Source organism: Lagenorhynchus albirostris, chromosome 1, assembly GCF_949774975.1.
Source record: "Lagenorhynchus albirostris chromosome 1, mLagAlb1.1, whole genome shotgun sequence".
Classification (NCBI taxonomy): domain Eukaryota; kingdom Metazoa; phylum Chordata; class Mammalia; order Artiodactyla; family Delphinidae; genus Lagenorhynchus; species Lagenorhynchus albirostris.
This window is the reverse complement of record NC_083095.1, coordinates 166193287-166218260: the sequence shown is the minus strand read 5'-3', so window position 1 is coordinate 166218260 and position 24974 is coordinate 166193287.

Below are 24974 nucleotides of genomic sequence, written 5' to 3'. Positions count from 1 at the left end.
TCCGTGTTCTTTGCCTTCCAGCAGCTGAGTCCAGGCTCTCCCCATTGCCCTGCACATGCAGGAGGGCACCACCCAGACTGCTCCGTACACATGTGCAAACACACAAGCATGCCCACCCCTACATAAAGCCAATGCCCTCTCCTCCTTTTCAAGGAAAGACCATCAAATGGGGAGACGAAATGGAACAGAGCAGAAAAGCAGCTTCTGAGCCCTCACTACACAAGCGCTGTGCAGCTCCAGGTTAAAAACAGATGGTCCGGCCCGATAGTTTTCACTCTCAACTGCAGAGCATGAGTGGGAAAGCTCATTTCTAGATTTGCCCAAGAACGGAGACCACTTTGGAAAGGTTGTTCCATGGGTCGTGGCCCCAGCAACACTTCCCATGGTGCTGAGTCTTAGAATATTTTGCGGCTTCCTGCCTCCATCCAGGGTTCAGACCTTTCATAAGCAGCATGGCCGTTATCTCTGAGTCACTTCCTGACACTCAGCTACGCATACCTTACATGCCAATACTTGTCTCAAAACTTGGGCCAAATTACTCTGTCTTGGGGATTCTCTCTTTTCACGTCTCCCAGACTTTAACTTGAAGATGAACTCTCCGGGGCTCACAGCTGACACATAACAGATGCCTTCTGTAGGAGTGAATGGAGGCTACTTGCCAGCTAGGCCCAGGAGAAATTCTGCACAGCCAGGAGGTGCCAGCTCTCCTACCCCTCTGCGTCCCCACCCAAAGGAACGTGAGCCCCTCTTTCCTGAAGACGGGCACCAGTCTCCCTGCAGGACCATCTGCGGGGCTTGGAAGGAGGGTCCAATTTCCCAGATTCTTGAATACCTTGTTTAGAACTTTCCCAAGCAGTTTTCTTCTTGAAATATGTCTTTAGGCAAAATGCAGTCTAAACATCTCTCAGGTGATTTAACACAGATATCCAGATAACCTGTTGGCTTTTGAGGAATTTCAACCTGACATACAGGTGGCATGCAAGTGAGTTTTGTTACTAGAAACTTGAAATAATGCAGTTACTGTGACCAGTCTCATAGAATCCCCCCAAATACACTTATATTATTGAACTACATGGAAGGTTCTTACATTTGCACACTTGTGTGTGTGTGTGTGTGTGTGTGTGTGGTACGCGGGCCTCTCACTGCCGTGGCCTCTCCCGTTGCAGAGTACAGGCTCTGGACACGCAGGTCCAGCGGCCATGGCTCACGGGCCCAGCCGCTCCGCGGCATGTGGGATCCTCCCAGACCGGGGCACGAGCCTGTGTCCCCTGCATCGGCAGGCAGACTCCCAACCACTGTGCCACCAGGGAAGCCCGACATTTGCACGTTTTAGAGAGTAAGTCACCATTTAGCTTTTTAATCTTAATAGCAGTACTAAATAATTGGTGTATATATATATATATAGAGAGAGAGAGAGAGAGAGAGAGAGAGACAGAGAGAGAGATTTAAGACGCTATCAAACAGTATTTCAAGGGATGTGGAAAATTGCTTTTGCTATCAAACAAAGCAGGGCATTTCAAGGACAGCCAAATAACTCCTGGGTTGTCTTAGATCAAGCTGAGTTCTCAGATCCGCAAATGATCTTCAAGTTTTCGTGGTGCATGTCAAACACATGGGGCACTCACTGTATGCCAGGCTTCTTGAAGCTGGAAAGTGAATAAAATAACATTTGCTTTTCAATCTGTCCAAAAATATACAAAATACAGCACCATATAATGACTGTTTAATGGTGGTTACCTAATGAATTTAAAACAAGTTACATAGACACAGGCGATTTGAGGTTTTCCAGGAACATGCACATGTAATGCATAGAGGCAGTTGTGTCGTTAAGCTGGTACCCAGGGAACAGGTGTGGGCAAGATGATCAAAGGCAGCATGATCATACCTATTAAATCGTTAACCTAATATTGTGCTTCGTTCAGTACATCTCCTAAAGATATAAAATTTAATTTACAATTGTAAGTGAATATTTAATGTATGCTCATTGCCGTGATAGAAATATTTGCAGAGTATTATGGAGCAGAAAAAAGATAAATAATTTTGCTTGCAGGTGAAGAAAAAGACTTGTATTGAGCTGGGTCTTGAAGAATGAGGAGACTGTAAATGTGAAGTTCAGGGAACCAGTGAAAGGGCAAGGCGTTCTGGGAAAAGGAAGGACAGGGGTCAGGCACAGAATTGTAAATATACAGGAGATGTGCAAAGAGAGGTGAGAATTTCCACTTGGAGGAAGATAGTGCAGGTGGGTGTCTGACATCCTTGTAGGTCCTTTATGTTCTACCTACCTACTCACTTACCTACCTATCCATCTATGCCTGTCTATCTATCTATCACATCTATCTATCATCTATACATCCAGTCTGTTCGTCCAACCATCCATCCGTCCTCTGTATGTATGTATTTACCTATCCATCCTATTTATCATCTCTCTCATTATTGGACATGATTCCTGAAAGCCTTTAGTTATTTATTTTTGGCTGCATTGGGTCTTCGTTGCTGCGCGCTGGCCCTCTCTAGTTGTGGTGAGCGGGGGCTACTCTTCACTGCGGTGCGCGGACTTCTCATTGCGGTGGCCTCTCTTGTTGTGGAGCACGGGCTGTAGGTGCATGGGCTTCAGTAGTTGTGGCACTTGGGCTCTAGAGTGCAGACTCAGCAGTTGCGGCCCACGGGCCTAGTTGCTCCGTGACAAGTGGGATCCTCCCTGACCAGGGCTCAAACCTGTGTCCCCTGCATTGGCAGGCGGGTTCCTAACCACTTCACCACCAGGGAAGTCCGGAGGTTTGTATAATCTCTTAGGGATTCAGTCTACCGTTGAACTGGTAGCTATGGTGGAATATTAAATCATAAACGATATGAAGGAAATATTTTAAAACATTTCTAAAGATCAGTAATTTCAGAATCTGGTCAGCTTCTTTTGGATTCAAGCAGCGCACTGGACAATATTAATTCTGTTTGTGTGGGAGCGCTATGCCCAAACTGTTCTGAGAGCTGAAGCTGCCATTCTGTTTTGCACCATTTTCTCTCAATCCAAGGGTGTGGCTACACACACAAACAGGTCTCACCAAATTAAGCATTTCATGGGATTTTAAAGGTTAGATTCAGTTGAGAGATTAGGTTGCTTTCTTCCAGCTGCAACATTTCAGATGGAGGCGGCTTGGAGACTTCACTTTCTAATGCTTGTTTAAGCTTGTGGAAGTCTGGTTTGTTCTGGTGGAGGTTGCCTAGGTGATGGGACCCCAGGTCACGTGAAGTCAGAGGAGCGGAGGGCAGGGAGGGTGGGCGCCTTTCTGCGCTGAGGCCCAGGCTCGGTGTGAGAGGTGGCCTTCTCCGTGTTGGCCAAGTGTCTTCATGTTGACTCTGTACGCCATCCCCGTGCCTCTGCATGATGGTGCTATCAACATGCCTTCAGTATGCTGGTGTAGGCCCTGTAGGGTCACTGCTAAAAGGCCATTTCCTTTTACAGTCCAACCATATTTAGTGTCTCTGTCTCTCTAGAACAACTGGGCTTCCTTCAGTCATATAAGGATGCCCAGCTGTCCTCTGACAGGCAGGCCTTACTAAACTCACTGCTGATTTTTATGTGTTAAAGCCAGTGGCACCACAGCCTGTAACAGGCACCCATGCACTGAAGAGTGATCTATAATCTTGCCCGGCAGGGGGAATGGATAATTGGTTGCTCCCTTTCCTGTGGGCAAGCTTCCAGCACGTTTAGTCATTGAGGGTAGATAAACACAACTGCGTTTCAGAGATTTTTGCAGTTACCCCCAATATATGCCTTTATACAGAGGACCTTTACCTTAAAAAGTCATAAATTAATTCCAATGTTTTAAGCAGATGGCATCTATACTCCTCTTTCATTTCTTTGAAAAGAGTTTCACAGTGTTTTTAATTTTGAGTTTTTTAAAGGATGCATGGGTTAAAAATCTTTTTGAATCATTTAGTGTTCCATAAGCCAGTCCTGTCTTGTGGTAGCTTGGTTTAATAATAAATGAACTTTTAAAATCTAATCCTGGGTAATTCAGGAAACAGAATGTCCTCCTCCTAATGTCTTTTTCTGATAATGATGGAGATTTACGTTGATAAAATTGCTTGCATGGAAGATGAAGTGGTCCTGATGGCTGCTTTCAATCGTGGACGGGCCATGCGAGGCCATGAGGTTCCTTGCGTGGACAGAGCGGACGCATTCCTCAAGGGCGCAGGACCAGGCTGCATCCACGTGGAGGCTTCTGCCAGAGGGAGACCCAGGTACACAGACAGGAACTGGGGGGCTGGCCCACAGGGAAAAGGGCCGAGAGCTTGGCTTTGCTGGCCCTTTCATTCAACCAGTTGATTGATAAATAGTCACTGAATGTTGACTCAGTATCACATATTTTCTTGGGCAGTGGGGATAAAGCAGTGCAAAACACCCAGAAATCCTTGCCTTTCTAGGGTTCTCATTTTGGTACCTAAAGTCAGAAATGATGTAGATGAATGGAATGTATAATAAATTAGATGAAGGTAAGCGCTACGGGGGGGAAAAAAGCAGAAGGAGGACAGAGGCTGCCGCCGGGTTCCTGCTGGGCAGAGGGGCCCCTTTTAAACAAGGAGGAGGAGGAGGACCCAGAGAGGAGATAACATTTGAGCAAAGTCCTGAGCAGAGTGAATCCCAGGAGAAAACATTCCAGGTGGACAGAGAGAAGAGCAAGTGCAAAGGGCGGGAGCCAGTGAGGATGTCGGTGGAAATGCGGTCTTAGGGGAAACAGGGGGCTTGCAGCCATGGGGTATTTCGGGTAGAGAACTGGCATGATCTGAACTCACTGGTTAGACCGTGGGGACCAAGGGCATAACCAGAGCCCAGCTGGGAGGCCGTGCAGTGATCCTGACAAGACATTGCGGTGGCGTGGACCAGAGAGTGCCGGCAGAGATGAGAAGCAGGCAGACCGTGGACGTGTTCTGGAAGTTAGGCAGAATTTGCTGTGGATTAGACGCGGGTGTGAGAGGGGGAAGTGAGGGCTCCAGTGTGTGCTGTCTTTGTAAATGAAGGGGAGCTTGGAGTGGGGCTGGAGGGCATCAGACTGAGCCCAGCCACCCTGCGGGTGATGTCCTGCCACGGGGGACACCAAACAGGGTCTCTCCCCTTCACTCATGGATGGTGCAAAATCAAGGGAACGGCTGCTGTGATGTGGATGCCTTTTGCGGCAGAGCCGAGGGAAAGGGTTCCACCCTAACCATTTGTAGGGAAGGAAAAAAGTCTTTATCTTTTTACCCTTCTTGGTCCTTAGATGGGGCTTCATTAACAAAACACACATGAACAAGAGAAAAGCGTACACATTTATTGAATATGTTTTACTTGACACAGGAGCCTTCACAAGGAAATGAAGACCCAAAGAAGCAGTGAGAGCTGAACGCTTATATGCCAGCTTGGACGAAGAATAGTAATTGTGAAAACCTGACAAGGGAAATGGGTCCAGGCCAGGGCAGTTGACAGTGACTTAGTCATTACAAAGATGGGGTTCATTTTCCAAGCTTATTCTTCCTCCCGGTACAGGGGGTGCCCTTTCACTCGGCAGTTTCAGCTCCTGCTTTCAGGAAGGAGGAGGAGGTCAGAGGGCCCTACTTGCACCTGCTGTTTTTCAAGAACCTTTAATTCAAAATAATACATCAGATCAGCATAGTTGGGGGGTGGTTGGCGTGTTCTGCATCCCTCCACGTGCAGGGCTGCTGGCTCAGGACCACGGCTGGTGGGGAAGCGTGCCCTGCCTGAGAGCTGCTTAGGAACAGTGAGGGGGAAGATATCGTTGTTGATGATGACCGCAGGACATGGCTCTTTTCCCACGGGGGGTGAAAGCCACGCCTTCTGAAAGGGCACTGGCAGAAGCTATACTTGGGCATCAGCTCCAAGGGCAGAGCAGGGCTGTACACGCATTGACCCCTGGGCGGTGCACCTGGGGCCCCGGCAGCAGGACGCTCTCTCGATGGGCACCTGCTGCACGGCTGCGTGACAGCAGTCTCGTGCGGGGCTGCACGACACAGGACTTCTTGGGACAATACGCCGACCTTAAGAAGAGGCCCTGTGGAAGCTAGCTGTTCCCCAAATCTCTCTTTCTCTCCCTTCACAGATGGTCTCACTGGGGGAAATTCCAGCATTATAGACTTATTCTTTTGCAGGTCTGAAAGGATTTATGGTTTTTGGAAAACTTCTTATGCGAATGAAAATTACTTTGGGAGGAGTAAGTCATTAACCGGCTCTCAAGTAGCCCTTCCACAGGAATTGACTTCCAAGGTCAGTCTGAGATAAATTCGGATTTGGGCAAAGGCTGTGTCCCCGCAGGGGGCTGGGATCAGCTGCCAGCAGCAGAGGAGACAGACAGCTGATGGGGCAGGGAACAGGGCCCGTCAGGCCTGTTTAGGTACTTTTTTTGGCCACCTCCTTCCCCGTTGCAGGCCCAGGTGGACCCTCCAGCCCTACCTTGCTTACTTGTCTCTAAAGTTGGCCCAAGGAAACATCTTTAAAATTGGATCTATCCCCTCCTAGATTTTAAAAGACACCAAGAGGAGGAAAAGTCCTCTGTAACAGATAGAGCTGAAGGGGCGGCCCCAGGACAAGCAAAAGAAAACCGTCAGCCGTTCCACATCTGCAGCTGTGCTTACAGCAGTTCAACACTTGAAGCAAAATATTTCTATTACAGAACACAGAGCTTTCTTCATCTGTGCTCCATAGTACGCCCCTGGCTACCTATTAACATCTGGGGCCAATTAAAGCTGTTGATTTTACTCTAAAATCCGCATGCAAAAGAGGGTTTCTGATTATCTTGGAGTTTTCCTCTCCCTAGTTGCTCTCCACGATTCCCTGCTTTTCACTGAAAGTCCTTGAGACATTGTATTTTTCTCTAAATAGGCCAGAACAGGATTTTACTTTGCATTGGGTTCCAGTTTTTCTCTTGGTGAACTTTGGATGGTTATTTTCACCTGCCAGCTACTGTACCCCAGTGCCTGGCAGTGCTGAGGGCTTCCTGTAGCAGCGGAAGGCCCACTAGGTGTCCTCCTGGTAGGGCCCAGTCCACCGTTCTGTTGAGTGGCCCTGAGACTGAGGGGCACTTTTGATCTCAGTGTCCGTGGTTGCCTCCAGGGGATTTTGCCGTTGGAGAAATGCTTAGCACATCACGCTTTCCTCTTTTTTTTTTTTAACTAGAAGCTCAAAAATCTGTAAACCAAACTGATCTCAAACATATTATTATTATTTTTTTTTTTTTTTGCGGTACGCGGGCCTCTCACTGTTGTGGCCTTTCCCGTTGCGGAGCACAGGCTCCGGACGCGCAGGCTCAGCAGCCATGGCTCACGGGCCCAGCCGCTCCGCGGCATGTGGGATCTTCCCAGACCGGGACACGAACCCGTGTCCCCTGCATCGGCAGGCGGACTCTCAACCACTGCGCCACTAGAGAAGCCCTCAAACGTATTTTTAATGAATCGTGTACCGTCTTAGTGTGGTGGCAAGAGCATCAGCCCCGAAGTCTCCCTCCACAGCTGGAAGCAATCCCAGGAGCCTTTCTGACCTTGTCTCCCCACATGGAAAGTGTGAGTTTGGGGACAAGTCAATAGTTTTCACATGAATTGTGCTGCAGACCCTTTTCCATTTGTAAACTGAGGCCTCAGGCTTCTGCACTCATAGTGTGAAAACCTCGCGACTAAGTGATTTCTGAGATCCCCCATTTCCCCAAACCCCAGTTTCCAGAATCCTACTGTAACTCCGCATCTCCCAGTAACTCAGAGTGCACAGTGTTGGCAGCTGCCCTTCAGAAGCACTGCTTCTGTCCCTGGACGACAGCCTCTTGTCTTATTTGCTGGGTGGCCCTGAGCACCTTGAGTCGCATTTCACATCCTCCATTTTCTCTTCTGTAAACTGGGACTATTCCAGAATGGTTGGGAGAATTGATGAAGTGTAGTGTGTAAACCACTCAGCACATCGGCGGGGAGGGACCAAAACCGAACAGGAAGCTCACTGCCTTCTCCAGCCTGACTTATCTAGGTCCTTAAGTTGCATAAGATCTGCTTTAAAAACCCTTTGAGGCAAATTGCTTTAGTCACCAAAAGATTTAAACCCGAGGGAGTTTTCTCCTGATGATTTTGGGTTTTTCAGTGCCTTTTCTGCAACAAATGTATTTTAAAAGTATTATTTTTAAGTGTAACTATTTTGGAAATTTCTCACTTGGAAGCAATTTTCTGCTGCAGGTCAAAGGATTAAGAGGGAAAAAAAACAGGTTAGTCCACCGCAGGATATATTGTATATGCTTTCTAGAAAAATTTTTTAAGGAAGCAGGAGAAGTGTAAGCTAAAGGCAGAATTTAAATTTGAAGCATTCATTCAGCAGCTGTCTTTAGAAGGAGGGAAGACTGAATTGTGTCCAAATCAAGCATCGGATCCAGGGGAAGCAGGCGAGAAACTAGAAAGTGTGCAGAAAACAGCAGAAATGGCTGTTAAAAGGTCATAGCCTTCTAAAATTGGCAAGACTTTTTGCTCAGATAACAGACCCAAGAGCTGGAGGTCTTAATTCAGGCATGAAGATGGGGGGAGGAAGAGGGGGGACTCGCAGGAACGATGGGTTTGAACCTACTCGGAGTTGTCCAAAATCTACTTTAGGTAGAAGATTAAAAGTTAGAAAAAAAAAGTGCAAAGCAGTTAGGGGTCATCCGGAGAGTTCTTTGGGTGAGGAGTCCCTTGGCCCAGTATTATTATCAGGGACTCAAGTTCTGGGGACCTTTCAGTTTTTTCAGCATCAGGAGGGCAGCCTGGGACCTCTGGGTCAAGTTTTCATCCCAAGCTTGGGCACGATACAGACCCTCTCCTAGACCAAAGGAGAGGAGAGTCAGGGCCTATGAGCCTCTTCTCAGCTGGGCCTCCACCTTGGCCCCCATCCCTGCTGGGCCTTAGCAAGAATTCTGCTAAGTCACTTTATCAAGAATCCCTCCACCCCCGGCATCTGATCACTCCCTGTATCTAATTCTTCATCCCCCACCCTGGATGCCCGGTCCCTATGGCCTGCCTTCAGCGAGAATCCTGTTGAGCTGGTTTAATAAGAATCCTCCCCCCACCATGTCTCCTCTTATTCTCATCCATCCAATGGCCCCCTCACTCTGCTTGTCAGTATAAACCCCCAGCTTTGTCTTTGCCATAAAGAGTTGAACCCTGGGCTTCCCTGGTGGCGCAGTGGTTGAGAGTCCGCCTGCCAATTCAGGGGACACGGGTTCGTGCCCCGGTCCGGGAAGATCCCACATGCCGCGGAGCGGCTGGGCCCGTGAGCCATGGCCGCTGAGCCTGCGCGCCCAGAGCCTGTGCGCCCAGAGCCTGTGCTCCGCAACGGGAGAGGCCACAACAGTGAGAGGCCTGCGTACCGCAAAAAACAAAACAAGAAAAAAGAGTTGAACCCCCATCCTTGGTATCGTGCCAGGGCGGCCCGTGCTAAGACAACATCCCGTAGCCCAAAGCCCCAACCTCAGCGAAGCCGAAGTGTGCGCGACGATTCCATCTTTGTGCTTTGGTTGTCGTTATGGTTGCCTGCTTGCTTCTGGTGCAGCATGCTAGATTCTAGCCTCTGTCATTAGATGACAGAACACAAAATGTGGGCCGGAATATTCCTCCATGAGAACCAGGAGCCTATCTGAATTTCCTTACATCCTGCGAACATCTGTGGCTCTCTCAAGACACTGTTACATCATCTTTTGACCAAAAAATCAAAAATAATGTGACTTTGGGGAGTGTTTTTAAGACTTTCTCTTTACCTAGTGTAACATCCATCATGTAATGTCTCCTTCTGCCAATTCAAGGCAAATGTCTTTCCTGCTTTTTCAAACTGTCTGACATGCTACAGTTAATAAAACCTATCCAGATCTTTATTCCGTTGGATCTTTGTGTGATCTTTTTAGGGTCATGTCACTGCTCCTTAAACCTCCCCAGCTATCAGCACAATCTCTCTAAGAGCAGTTCGACTGCCCTGGACGCTCCACCACCCCACCCCTGGTGGGCAGTTCCTGCTCCCAAAATAGGCCAAGGCTCCCGAACTATGTCTTTCACCACTTCGCCCCCCAGAGCTTGGAGCAGCTATAAATTGACAATGGGTGTAAATGCTACCCCCAAAATATGTGGAATTGGCATATTGATTATTTTGCGTTGAAGGCATTTGAGAATCAGCAGGTGCAGGGAGTGCTGTCTGACCTCCTTTTTCTACCATAAAGCAGGTCATAAAATTTCCCATGAGAAGGGTGTCCTCCCTGGACCAGGACGACCAGAACACTCTTGTCCATGCCATATGGATCTGTGCAACCTACGAAAATAAGCCCAATCTTTCATTCACCCCCCCCCGCCATATCTCCTAATTCTTGTCCCACAGTTTACTGGCCCTACCCCAAGTCTCTGACTTGTGACATCCCCATGATTTATCATTCTTTGTGTAAAAGGCACATAAGTTTGGGGGCCTAATGGCTTCTTCTGTGTTCATTTTCCTTCTGAGGACTCCCATGTACTTGTAAAAATATTACCTAAATTTGTATGCTTTTCTCTTGTTAATCTGTCTTATGTCAGTTTCATTTTTAGGCCAATCCCAAGGGCTAAGAGGGTAGAAGGAAGTTTGTTTTCTCCCCTACAGGTGTTAATAACTAATGTCACCTGGAACTCTTCTCAGATCCTACAAATGCTTTAACTCAGAGGGAAATGGTTCATTACACCGTTGGAGAGGAATATTAATCTTGGCATTTATAAGGAACTGCAGCCAGTTAGTAAGAAAAAGACATTTCTGTCCAAAGGGCATTCATGGCACAATATTCCAGCCTGTTTGTGAGATGGTCCCGGGCCAGACGAGATTCAGCTCTCAAGGAGCATAGGGAAAGATCCCATCTGTCATCTTCTGTGCATAAAGGTGGCAGGTGTAGGGGGACAATTGAGTGGGCATCACTATCTCAGAAAGAAAGACAAACAAGCCAGCGCCTAGTTTTAAACTATGAACTCTAAGCGTACTCGAACGTGAATTACAATCTAGCAGGTAGAAGAACACAGGTGAGGGTATTTGGACTCTCTCCTTGGCTGTGACATGTGGGGACAATGGGGGCGAGAAGGAACCAGCACCTGCTGGCAAACTGTGCGCTCCAGGAACCGTTTTGAGTGCCTTATGCACCAACACAATCATGTCACTGTCACTGCTGTATGGGGAGAAAACTTGGGTTAGCAGATGTTAAATAATTTGCCAAAGACCACATTCATATGGAAAAGCCAGGCTCCCAATCCGTGTATCTGATCGTCCTGGGCTTGGGTAATACATTTAGTTCCTTTATTTTAAAAATGAGTTTGGATTAAACCATCTCATCAGCTCCCTCCAGCTGATGAGGTGTATGATTGTAGGAGCTGTGATCCTGACTTTAAAGCAGTGTTTATCAAAGCCTGTATGAATCTTTATTCCCAAGAGGCGTTAATATAATTTGAAAAACAGTGTTGGTTGGTTAACTATCTTAGAGAAACAATGAAAACTTCTTCCTTCCTTTAAAAGATTAATGATGTAATTAACATATGAAGGACTCTGAGAAATCTTACTGTAAGGAAAACAGTTTAACTTTGTTCCGAAGTAATTAGAAAAAGAACTTTAATGTAGTATTTATTACTTTTTTTTCAATGAATGTTCCATAAAACATATTTCCCAAAACCTGGATCAAACTTTTATTTTTCTTCATAATATGAAACAAGTGATTGAGACACATGACATTAAGAAAGCCAAAGATATTTGGTATTTGATCAGTCATCTTATTTCGTTTACTTTACCGTAGTAATCTCGTGCTCATGGCGATATGGTCTTTGGGTGTTAGTGGTCTACGCTAAGGGAGTTCTTTTGGACCAGACTTGGTGGTCTTGGTGGCTGTTGACAAAGAGTTGTAATTATGATGACTTTATGATCATTCACTGCTCTAGGTCCAAATAGTCTATTTTTGAACTCTCAGACTTAGCCAGCATCTGATGATATAAATACTTCCTATTCTTTGGCACTTCTTGAATTGTCTTTTAGTATCTCTTGTGTGGCAAGCTCTTCCATGGCTTCAGTTCCTTCTGCAGTGCTACCTTGTGGACTGTCCGTAGGAGTATAATACCAACCCCTGGGTGAGTCAACGCGCCTCATCTGAGCAAATGGTACAAACGTGCGCGAGGGAGGAAGCACACCGGTCAACTCTCCCAGTCACTCCAGGACCTGGTGATGTTATTTCCCTGTATGTAATGCCTCCAAGGTCATGGGCAGAATCTTCTGTATCTTTACCGCAGATGATTATAACGGGGGGAAATTGATGTGAGTGAAGTGAGTCGGCCGGCACGTGAAAGAGAATTCCACCAGAGTCCACAATATTCTCACTATTCTGAATGCAGTCTCCATTTTTTGATGCATGGGGAACGATCAATGTGATCCACACATGGAACCCCAAAACTTCACACCCTGTTGTTTCTAGGTGTCTAAACTAAACTTTAGGATGAAACTATATAATGATTTCTATGCCTTATGCTTCGGAGGACATCTAAAACACTGTCTGAGACAGTTATTATATTTCCATTTCTTTCATTTTGGATTAGGCCCCCAACCTTTAATTTGGTGCTCCCCAAAATTGCAGTATGTATTTGAACACGTGTGATCGTGTATGTAAGACTTTAAAATTGTGGAGTATTTGCTTTTCTCTGATTGGTGGAACAGACATGGAAGAATGAAAAATATATAGTAAATGTATATAGATCTATCTACCTGACATATCCATCTATCATCCACATCCATCCTTCCTCCCTCCCTCCCCCGCTTCCTTCCTTCCTTTCATCTCAGAAAAATATTTAAATGACCAGCAGCCTTTCCCATGATCTCCATTTTCAGATGTTAAGCCTGTATCATTTGGTTTTGTCTTCTCTTAATTTGGAATTTGGGGAATGACATAGGGTGTTTGTGTCAGTTGTCATTATGGCTAGGTGTCTGGTTAATTTTTTTCTGTTCGACTTAAACTCAGTCATCCATATAAGTATAGAAAAGTGGGTTCAGAAAAGTCTCAATTCAGTTTCAATGGTGAGATCATTCTACATAGCAAATATCACTGGCGGTTTATTATATCACTGAATATATTATTATTAATATATAAATAATAAAATAATACAATAATAAAAATTAAATAATACTCACAAGTATATTTATAGTAATATAAAATAAATTCATTATTTTATATTGTCATTTGTTATATATTAGTTGTATGTATACAAATAACATTTTATATATGAATTAAATCAAGTGCAGTGTTTCATAGCAAATTTAAGATAAAAATATATGCATTATATAAGGATTAAATGTTATCTTTAAAAGTGAGTGATGCTATTTGGACAATGGAAAATAAGGTTTGGAGAGAAAATGTTGAAAGAAGTGCATAAAATGTATGCCATAATGGCCTAAGTCCAGCCTGTGACATTGGAGAGCCACAGATTGGACTAGAAATTGTAATGAAGACAAACAAGAAGCATAATCAGTCAAATGATTTGGAGATTACATGACGGAAAAGAGACACTTTTTCACTTAGGAGAGACACATCTATTTCTAGTTCACTGGAACATTTTCCCAACTGGTCTCCCTAGAAAGGACAGCACACAATATAGAAAAACATCATTCACAAGAGCAGCCTCCCCAGAAACACAGCAGGGATTTTACCCCTCAAGGTACGGCAAGGGCAGGACGCCAAAGCACAGTTTTATAGGAGAAGCTGTGGGTGGAGGTCAGGGGTGCAGAGCCGCTGGCAGGCTGAAGGGTCCTGTCCTGTAATGCGGCTCCCTCCCAGTCCAACATGGAGCACCCTGGATTTCAGGATGGACTAGATGCCTGAGGCCATTTTCCATGAATTTCTTTCAATGAATCTTTCTTAGGTGAACCTCTTAATAAATAATGTACATCAGTCAGCTACAGGTTAGAGTCCACGAAAATACCCGGAATGCAGCTATTCTCTGGCCTTGGCCTAATGTAGAAGCATGTGCCTTAATTGGATTTACAGTCTCTTAAGAAAGCAGAGGTGCCTGACAGGACTACAGGGCTCTGTAGGTAGCTGAATGCCTGACTCGTGCAAGGGGGCAAAGGGACGGAGGCCTGAGTCCTGGAGAAGCAACATGGGGACCCCTCTTGCTTACAGACTAATGGACCCCCAAGGATGCAGAGTTCTAGTTCATAGCCAAGCAAAGGGGCAGTGATTATTTTAAGGGGGGTGTGACTGAGAATCATCCTCAGTTTTACAATGCAAACAAAAATTGACAAGGAAGCCCACAGGAATTCATGGTAGACACTATTTTAAGAACTCATACCTCCCAGGATCCACTGGTTGCAAAATGCATGTCAGAATCACTCAGTGGCCGTGTCCCTATATAAAGCTGCTAACTATACTCATTCGGTTAAATGTTGGGTAACACTGGCCAGATTTGCTAAAGGTACTTCGAATGATTGATCCTTTCACTGTGATAATGGTGAAGCTTTCAGAGCCAATAGTCTGCGAAGTCTACTCCCCGTCTATGTCAATACAGCCATCTGGTCTACACATACAAATTCCTTAAACTCTCTTTTTTCTGGTCGATGCAAGGGAAAGACCGGGGGAAGTTGTCTTCACCCAAAAATAATATCAAGTCACCAGGAAACATTCACAAAAGGCGGGGGAATCAAGCACTTGTCTTTAACCTTCTGGAAAGTATTCTCAGATCTGTCAGTGAACATCACTATGGACTCCAATTATTGACTGCCATATTGATAAATGGCAGGTTTATCTAGAAATAAATGACTGTGGACTCTCACTAGGATAGTAAGCTCTATCTTGTCTCTACCTAAATTCCTTAAAAGTATGATCTGACTGGCCATTATTCTGTACCTGCCGTTTCATCTCCACACTCCCTTACACCTTGTACTCTGATAATATCAAACTATTTTCAGTTCCGGGACCCAGCCTGCTGCTTCCCACACCCATGGCTTCACGCCAGCTACTCCCTCTTGTCTAGACTAGCCGCCCTCTCCTCGATCACCTGGCAAACCCACCATTCGTATTTCAAGTCACGTCCAGACCCCTCCCGTTCTGGAAATACCCTTCCCCCCTCCCTGTATTCTCTGAAGAAGTATTACTTCTGTGTTCTAAGCAAAAATTTGCAAAGAACTCTTTAATATTCCTAACAGAAAAATCAATAGATGCCTTGTACCAAGGAGTCCTCCCATTCAGTACGAGAGCCTCTCTGACTATAATGATACTGCGCTGTATTGTTTCAGTAACAGTCACATTTAAAGCAAATCATATTTTCTCAATGCAGTATAAACCAACCCTAAATTAGGACCCAAACCTCATTACTTTATATCAAGATAATGTAAAGTTCTCAAGGTCTAAATCGTGGGCATTTTAAGTACAAGGAACAATGCAAATTCAAGAAAAGCGTGCTTTTCCTGTCTTTTGGTAATCTGCTATGCTTATTTGTGCCATAATTTTTTGTATAGTCAGCCTGGTAATATTCAGCAATTTGTAGTATAATTTCATCTCTTCATGTTTTAATTGTATTCATCCCAAAGGCTCATTTCCTTGAGTGTCCTCCAGCTGGAATTCAGAATTTTAAATGAAAGTTGAGCAAGCAACTCAAGGCGTACTGAAGAAATAAGTCAGTTTTTGTTTGTTTTTTTTTTAATGAGTGGAGGGCTGCTAGGCAAATTCCCAGAATCCAGTTACACAGATACGAGTTGTTAATAGTGGTTTGGCACTTGGTCTGCCCTGTGTCATTTTATCACGCACCGGCTTTAATTGATGGGCTACACGGTGCCTAATATGATGTGCATTGAACATTTTCCTTAAAGGATTAAAACACTGACATCTGGTGAATGAGAAAGAGCTTTGTATTTCACCAAGGGTGTCTCCACTGTGATTCATTACAGGTAAAGCATCATTTTCATAATAGTGACATTAAAACTATGTGCTATTCTGTTTTATATGTTCTGTCATCTATACCTCCTTCACAGTACTTCTTATACAAGCATATCCTGAACTATTATTAAAACAAATAATTATTTGATGTACCCAAGAGCCAACAAATGCGGTGAAAATACGCCCGTGAGCATTTCTGCTTAGCAAAGACGTTTCCGTTAATGGTGACGTTTCCTTTGGAAATGGCTGTAACTGACTTATTCTGTTCTGGGGATAGGAAGGTCTGGGAAACAATGTGTCATGATTAGTATGCACTTAGTTCACCAAAAAAGATAAGAGGCTGAAATATAAAATAGGTCCCACCAGACTTAAGTTAATTCTAGGATGACAGGTCTATTACACCAGTACAGTTAGACAAACAATCTTAATATAGAACATCTAATAGGAGGGAAAGCATCCCCAGAAGCACAAAGTAATGCTTCTATGTTTGGTTAACTCTTTTCGAATTACTGGAGGAGGGCTGTACCCCTGTTTTGGCTCATCTGACTTAGGGTGAGTGAGGATAAGTTGGGAAAGAGGAGAATTATGATCATGATTGAAATTTTAAAATAGTAAAGTGTTAGGCATACAGGCAGAGAAAAAAAACACACAGAATGTCAGAGCTGCAAGTGCAATTAGAAAGAATGTTATTGCACATTTTTTTTTTCTATTTCACAGTTGAAGGAATTACAGCCAGAAGAGTCAAGTTGCTTATTTATTGCCCCACAGTTAGCTAAATTCAGAAATGGGATGAATGTGCCTTCTTGTACTAGTACAGTGCTTTTTCTATGGCGGCAAGGATCCATCTGCAAATATCAATGGGAGTGGAAACAGTCAGACTGGACAAAAGGAACAAGAAAACAATACCTAGTTACCCAATTCCTGTGAAGAGCAAGGAATTTAGCAATGAGTCTACGGGAAAAGTCAGTCATTGTGATTAATATAAGTTGTTATGCACAGCTGGTTTGACAAATTTCCAGGGGAGAAAGTTTTTAAGAAACCACCGTATGGCTTTGTTTTCTACTCATTTACTCAACCCAGGTGGACTGAATTTGATCTATAAAACAGGGAGGACATACAGAGATGGACCACTTCAAGATGGGTAAAACCCCAGGCACGTTTCCTAGACTACAGAATCCACCCCTCATCGCATGAGGCACGTTAAAAACGCATCCACATTCTACATCCTCAGAGGGAAACTAGTGTGCAAATACGAGTGCTTGAAAAACTATGTTAACTCATTCGGTTAACAGTTGGCTCTGATTTCCAAGAAAGCCAAGGAGTCCATTCTGCCTCTGACTCCACTGTTAGGCTGCTATGTTTGGATGCTGTGATGGGAAGACGCAGGAAGTAACAGCACAATCAGCAGATCCCTGCGTGACTCAGGATGACACCCACACAGGCTCCACGGAAAGCATCAGCCTCCTGGCTGGCCCTGACACCCTGACCGGGCAGAGGTGCTGAAGCTGCTCTGGATCCTCACTCCTCCCCTTGGCATGTAGCACGTTGGGGCAGGCTCTGTCCATCTAGCCTTGTCACAGCTGAGCACCTGCTGTCCTGTGTGTGGAAGCCAGACTTAGTGCTTTTGATACAAATAAGGCTGTGTCTTGGGCTGTTCGGGCTGTGATAAAGTACCACAGACTGGGTGCCTTACAAACAATAGACATGTATTTCTCCCAGTTCTGGAGGCTGGAAGTCCAAGATCAAGCAGACTCCATGTCTGGTGAGAACCCACTTGGTTCAGAGAAGGCATCTTCTCGCTGTGTCCTCATGGGGTGGAACGTGCCAGACTATTGGAAGGCGTTATCTTTCCACATATATGTCTAAGGTGAGATATTAACCTATGAGCTTTTAGTAAGGGTCATTAAGTTAGTTGGCTGTCACAGTGGAACGGAACTGGGCACACACAGAACTGTTAACTAAGGATGGGGCTGAGATGGAGATGGCATTGGAGGTAGAAATGGTGATGGGGAGATTTTCATCTCGCTCACAGCTTCGCTTTGTGGAAACCTCTGCGTTCAAGTCCTGTGACTTCTCGTCCTTCGAATCTAGCATCTTTCCAATGTGCTTGTGCTCGGCACCCTTGCTCCTCACAGAGCAAATTCTGAGTAATGTGAAAAAAAAAACTAGACACATGAAAATATAAGGAAATATCAGCCAATGCAGAGAAAAATATTCCCAGGTCCAGAGGTGGGAGTGAGCTTGATATCCTCTCAAAATATGAAAGCAGAAGGAAATGTGAAGTCAGAGAGGCAGGCGGGGGAGCCAGACCCACTGGGCGCCTTAGGCTGTGGAAAGGAATTTGGATTTTATTCTTAGTGTATGTGAAACCATGAGAGAATTTTACTTGGGAATGGGATATTCTGGTTCATGTTTTAAAAGAACTCTCTGACGGCTGCGAGGAGAACATGGCCAGAGGAAAGCTACAGTCCTGACAAGAGGTTGGGGGTTATATTCAAACATACATGGATATAAACACAGTGTATGTGCTATGTGATCATATCTATTGGGGGAATGTATTCAAAGTATTGTTTGAATGAGGGCCCAACAAGATTTGCTGATATGCGGTATGAGGATATAGGGAATGAGAAAGAGAAAAATGTGGACCAACAGCAGGTTTGAGGCTGAGGAACTGTGTGAAGGATCGTTATCTTTCCTCTGTAGTGATGGCCTGCAGGACCATGCATGTGGGTAGACAGGGAAGTGGTTGGGGAGAATCAGCTCCGTTAGCATCTTTAATACCCCAAAGGGCTATTAAACAACCAAAGGAGATTTTGAGTTGGCAGAAACAATAATGTCTGGAGAACGCAGGTTTGTTCCAGTGCAATTGATACCTCAGGGAATAATTTGGGCACAACAGGAATTCTCAGATTTCACGTTTGCTTATGGACAATTTTGTCCACCAAAAACAGGACGCGATCTCGGAAAACTGCAGGCAGCCGAACTGAACCACCCAGGATGCACACAGTGCAGACTTCACTCCCCCCACCTCACCTTAAGTCGTGGCTGCAGCCTCAAGACACCCACTTCCAAAAGCAGAGGATGTGTCTTCTTCAGAATAAAGCTCCTGATTCACTGTAGTCGTTGTGCATCCTCAGCCTGTGCAAAACCGCTAACATTTGATGAGTTTTCTAGCTTCTTTATGCGTCACTGATGACTCGTTTGAGAGTTGAGCCTCACCCCATTGCCCCAGAAGCCTTGTGTTTTGCCTGCCCGATTTGACATGTGCCGCAAGGGTTAGGACACATATGTCGTGTGACAGCAGAACTGACTGCATCAGTGGCTGGAGTTCAAGTGAAAAGACAGAGCTGGAGAGGGAAATGTGGCGTCTTGGACTTGGGGTTACGGAAGGGGACGTGGTTCCCGTGACCTCCTCACATAAGCTCCCAGGCTGTCCCTTCTCCTGTGCCCGCTCCTCTATTGCAAGCAACTTTATCCCAACTTCCAGCAAAGGGCCTGGATTTTAAGAGCTGCTTCATAATTTGCCAACCTAGCTGTTCCCAGAACAATATATGCCATCCTTCAAAATCTTAATCATTGTGAACAAAATGGTGTTTGCTGCAAGTTTGTCTCAGCTGAGTTACATGCAGGCATTAAGTTCATTTTGTTCTTAAAACATGTGTACAAATGCTGGCTCTCCTCTCTCTCTCCCTCTCTTATTTTATTGTGTTATTTTATTTAGATGTGCATTTTTGTCTCATTTTATCCTGAGACATTCTCCAGAATCCTTCCCACCTCCCCAGTTGGCCCAGCAGGTATGGTCTACCCACACCCTGTCAGGGGCCTGAATGACAGCTTACATTCTAGCTATTATCCATGGCATGTACAGGACCCACGAGAAACTTGCTATGGTCTCAACGTTCGTGTCCCCCAAAAGTTCATGTTGAAACCTAACCCCCAAAATGTTGGTATCAGGAGATGATGAGGTCATGAGGGTGGAGCTCCCACGATGGGATTAGTGCCCTTATAATGGAGACCACAGAGAGCCCCTCAGCCCTTCCTCCAGGTGAGGACACACAGAAAAGACGCCATCTGTGAACCAGGAATCGGGTCCTTGGCAGATACTGAAACTACCGGAGCCTTGATCTGAGAATAAATGTCTGTTGTTCATAAGCCACCCAGTCTATGGTGTCCTGTTATTGCAGCTTGAACGAACTGCAACAAAACTGAAATACCTTTTCTACTCAAGGAGGCAGTGTTCTGGCCCCCTGGGCACTGTGCCCACTTTCCCCCCAAGGCCTGGGAGCAGCAGCGTCTATGGCAGTTCAGGGGCTGCACCAGTTTAGAGGGTGGAATGGTTTGGGCAGGACAAGCGAGGCAGAACCGATTGTGACAGCCCCAACATCATAGTCCCTCTCTAGTCACCTTGATATAAAAGGAAGGAAAATGGGGAGTCACTCAGTTGGTTTTGTTAGAATTCTCCCTTTTAGAAACACAGCAATAAAGTGGCTGGCGCACCAGCAGGAGATTTCAAATCCTGAAAGATGGGGCTTTAGGGCTCCTGTTCTGGCCAAGGGCCAGGAAAGCAACAGGCACCATACGCCCTCCTGCCACGAGCTGGGGGATGCGGGGTGTGGAGGCAGGTATGGATGGCCTTTCCTGGTGATCCTTAAAGACTCCCACCTATTTTCCTCCTAACAAACTACCTCGTTCCAGTCACCTTCTCTCCTCCGTGGTTTCATAAAACACCCTGCTTTCTCTGAGTTATGAAACTGGCAAATGCCAATAAAGAAGTGCTGCCCTTTTCTGCCTCATAATCCATCGATAAAGACTGCTCACCCCTGCTACCCTCAGTACCCTTAACAGGCTGCCAGCAAGCACTGGACGCCCGGCTGTCAGGAAGACCCACCTGAGTCTGACATCCTTAGCAGGTGGGCTGCCTTCCTGCTTTGGGACTAAACTTCCATGTGTATAAATAATCACTCTCCCGTCCGTTCACTGGAGGAAGGTTATTGTATTTCACAAGCTGCTAAAAACCCGGAGTGTCAAAGCCATGCTATATAGCATCACCCGAGGCAAACAGATCATTGTCAGAGGCTTACCGCAATAACCCCTCTTTATGGGTGATGGATTTTATTTGAGAGTTTATGACAAACATCTGAAGCATCAGGTATTCGTGTTGTAATCACCTTTTATGGGCTTTCGTCTTCTCCCAAGCTCAGGAGGGGCATGCACACCTATGCCTGGAATTTAGAGAGGCTGAGACTTGCGTGATGATTCCCGGGCATGTTGTGGGCGTGTCTCTCAATTTCTCTGCTTTGCATCTTTATAAAACCTACCTTGCGTGAATCTGATGAGAATTAATTGGGCATTAATTCTAATGTTCTTTGAAGATTTGGAAGTGCTCTTTGTGGCCATCATTTCAGCAGCTTTATGAGTCTGGGTCCTTTTAATTGGTTTTCACCGATTGCTCTTTTTTTTTTTAATTAATTCATGAAAATTAACCCTTTTGTGAGAATGTCCCTGTTACGTTTTTCGGGTTTGGAGAGCACCGTCTCCGTCTGGCAGTGGAAACGGATGTGCCAGTGTGTCAGCATTGCCCCAGTGGGACTTGCTGCCCCTCTTTTTCCTCCGTTGCTGGAGGATGAGAATTCTGCCTGCCCCGACCAGGTTGACACACATTCCACAAAATGGTGGTTCTCAGAAGTGCTGATCGATACGTGTGTGACAGGGTGGTCATTACGCTAGAGCACAACCTGGGTTGTGGAGGAACTGGTCCATTTTCATCGGGATGCAGGGATGCAGTGAAGGACCGTCCAGCCGGCTGTGAAATCACGCTGCAGTTTCTGAGGTGGGGGGGGGTGTGTGTGTGATGTTCATGTTGGAGACAGTCTTTCTGTGGTGGGAGGAGCTTGGGGGTCAGAGAGCACAGTTCAGTGCCTGTGGCTTTTCCTGCACTTTCCCTCTGGAAGGGCAGGCCAGTGCACAGCCCACCAGACAGTCACAAATGCCACTGGGTTTCTGCAAATCGAGCCTCGTAGGATGGGAGCCCTGGGTTCTCTCTGTGTCCACACAGCAGGGGGATGAGTCAGACATGAGCCATAGTCAGGCAGGTTTCTAGAAAATGTGGCAACGGTTCTGGAATCTAGTTCTACCTACGCATCTGCTATATATAGTCTTGAGTAACCTTTATAAATTGCCTTACTACCCATGTCCTCACCAGTTGAATAGAGAAAATAATATCTCTCCCGGCTTTGACATGAGGATGGAGTGCATTTACATTCCAAATTATGTATTATTAAGTACAGGCAGGTAGAAAGTTAATTGTTTAAAAGTTGAACCATGTAATGTGATAAGGGGTATTTAAAAGGCATAGACACTGCCCGAAGGCACGTTAATCATTAAATTAGATTTTGATGTGGCTCCCAATCCCAGGTCTCTGGAAAATGCCTGCACATTTATCTGCTGTAACCACCTCTTCACTCAGCACATTGACGCCCTCAGCTCAAAACTTCCTGATTCCATTCCAGAAAAAGCACAGCCCGACCCAGCCGATTACACTCTGCATTCCGCACCATTCATTTCTGAATTTGATATTTACAGTGTATCTTTAAGTGGTCCAAATGTGACAACCAAGAGAAGCAATGATGACAGATCACTGCTCCTACATTTCACATGCATTCAAAGGTAAACCTCATTTGGTTGAACTCATTCCAATAGCAAAACTCAAATGAATTTTCAGTGTTTAATCTGGAGCCTGCAGCTATTGTAGAAGCTGTCATTATTGCCAAAATTAAAAGTGTTACATATTCAGACATGAGGTAATAAAGGCATCAGTATAGGGCTAAAATGTCTACGAAAAATGAAAACTCACCTCCGCTACTTAAATCCCATAACATTCTGGCCGCGCAGTAGGAATTGAATTTTTAAAGGCCTAAAACATTTTCATTATATTTGCCTCTACCTTTTTTCCTTGCTGATGTTATAACAATCGAGCTATACTATTTATTTTCTGAGTTTTTACTCTCTATATGGATTTTACTAAATGAAATGTACACATTGACACTACCAACCAATTAATTCCTTAAGACCCATTATTTGTGTCCAACAAGTGAAATAAAAAGATTTAAAACATGATTCTAGCTTACAAGGAGCTCTACAATATATTTAGGGAATGAAATAAGCCCATGATTAATAATAAGTGGACAGCAATATGCATACTGGCAATTTAGGTTTACAAATAAAATAAAGTGCTGATGGTGCTGTCCAGACTGCTGTCAAATGGAAATTCATTTTATAACATCCAAAGGGTGATAAGTTACAGATGAAGTGAGCTGAGTCTGATCACAATAGGCCCGTGCTGTTAAGATTGATGCTCATGGCCAAGGAAGGAGGGGCCAGAGTGAAGCCTGAGGCTGTGATATGAACACGAAGAAGGACAGTCATGAACCCTGCTGCCCTCTGCACCTCATCCCACCATTAATCCATGATCCCAGCTCCCCTGTTCCTGGAACGTGACTGTGAGATCATGGAAAATGGTTGTTGGTTTCTGTGCCCGGTTCCTGACACAGGCCTCCTGAAACCCTTGGAATTCCTGGGTGATGGGAGTGTATTTTGTTCTAATGAGGTGACTTTGGGTGGGTTCCTGGATGAGGGCTGGTCCCCAGAAAGACCGACCTATGATTAGAAGCTTGGAATTTCCAGCCCTGCCTCCATTCTCTCGAGAAGGGAGAGGGGCTGAAAATGGAGTTAATGATGGCTTGTGCCTATGTGATGAAACCTCCATAAAATCCCCAAAGTAAGGAGTTCAGAGAGCTCCCAAGTCGGGTGAACATGTGATGTGAAGGTGCTGGGAGGGTGGCACCTGGAGAGCATGGGAGCCCCACCCCTTCCCGCACACCTCTGTGTATCTCTTCCATCTGGATGTTCATCCGGATCCTTTACTATGTTCTTTAATGAACTGGTAAACATAGGTGCTTCCCTGAGTTCTGTGAGCCGCTCTAGCAAATTAATCACATCCGAGGAGGGTGTCATTGGAACCTCCGATCTATAGCCAGTTGGTCAGAAGGACAGGGGACAACATGGACTTGCAACTGGCATTTGAAGACTCTGTGTGTGGGGTGTGTGTGTGTGTGTGTGTGTGTGTGTGTGTGTGGTGGGGATAGTCCTGTGGGACTGAGCCCTTAACCTGGGGGATCTGACATTATCTCCAGATAAAAGGTGTCAGAACTGGTCTGACACCCAGCTGTGGAGGGAAGCCTTCACATACACATTTGGTGACCAGAAATATCAGAAGTGTTGTGAGTGTTCTGTGTGAAGAGTAAAGGAGCCTCACAGGAAAGAAAGACACATTGGAAGAGCTGGGTTTTACCTACATGGGAAGGAAAAAGCTGTAGGTTTTTCCTTTGCAATAACAAAACCCAGAGTATGGAATGGGCAACGTGGCCTCGGTTTCCTGATGCTAATTACATAAAATATTCTTTTGCCCAAGCTTAGTGGAAAAGAAAAGATGAGAATTAACAATGAGGAAGAAACTCGGGTTGAATTTCAGAGAATCAAAGAAAACGTGCTCCATCTCGCCATTCCATTTTGAGGTTCACAGAATGCTTTGGGGCTCGGGATGGCATCACACCAAGCCTAGGAAACTTACTCTATGGGCCCTAAGGTGGATCTTTTCTGGTCTTTTTTTCCCTCTGTGAACATGTCATTTTTTTGCCTCAAGAGTTCTCCATCCACCACCCTGCACATCAACAACCCTCACGGGAGCCCTATTTTCCCCACTGCAATATCAGCCTAAACATCACACTCACATGGTATCTTCTCAGCCCTTCAGCCCATGCGAGGGCTCCTGGTCACGTACTGTGAGCCCCGGTTCCTCCAAGTGTGGTCTGGGGGCTTGTTAGAGATGCAGACTCTCAGACCGCATCCCAGACTGACAGAGTCAGAATCTGTGTTGCAACAAGCACCCCCAGAGAACGATGTGCACAGTAAGGGCTGAGAGGCACTGGTTTCAAGCACCTGGACCTCTTCCTCATAGCATCTTTCATTATTACTAGCTGGACAGTGTGGGTGAGGCCTGTCTGCTTCTCCTTG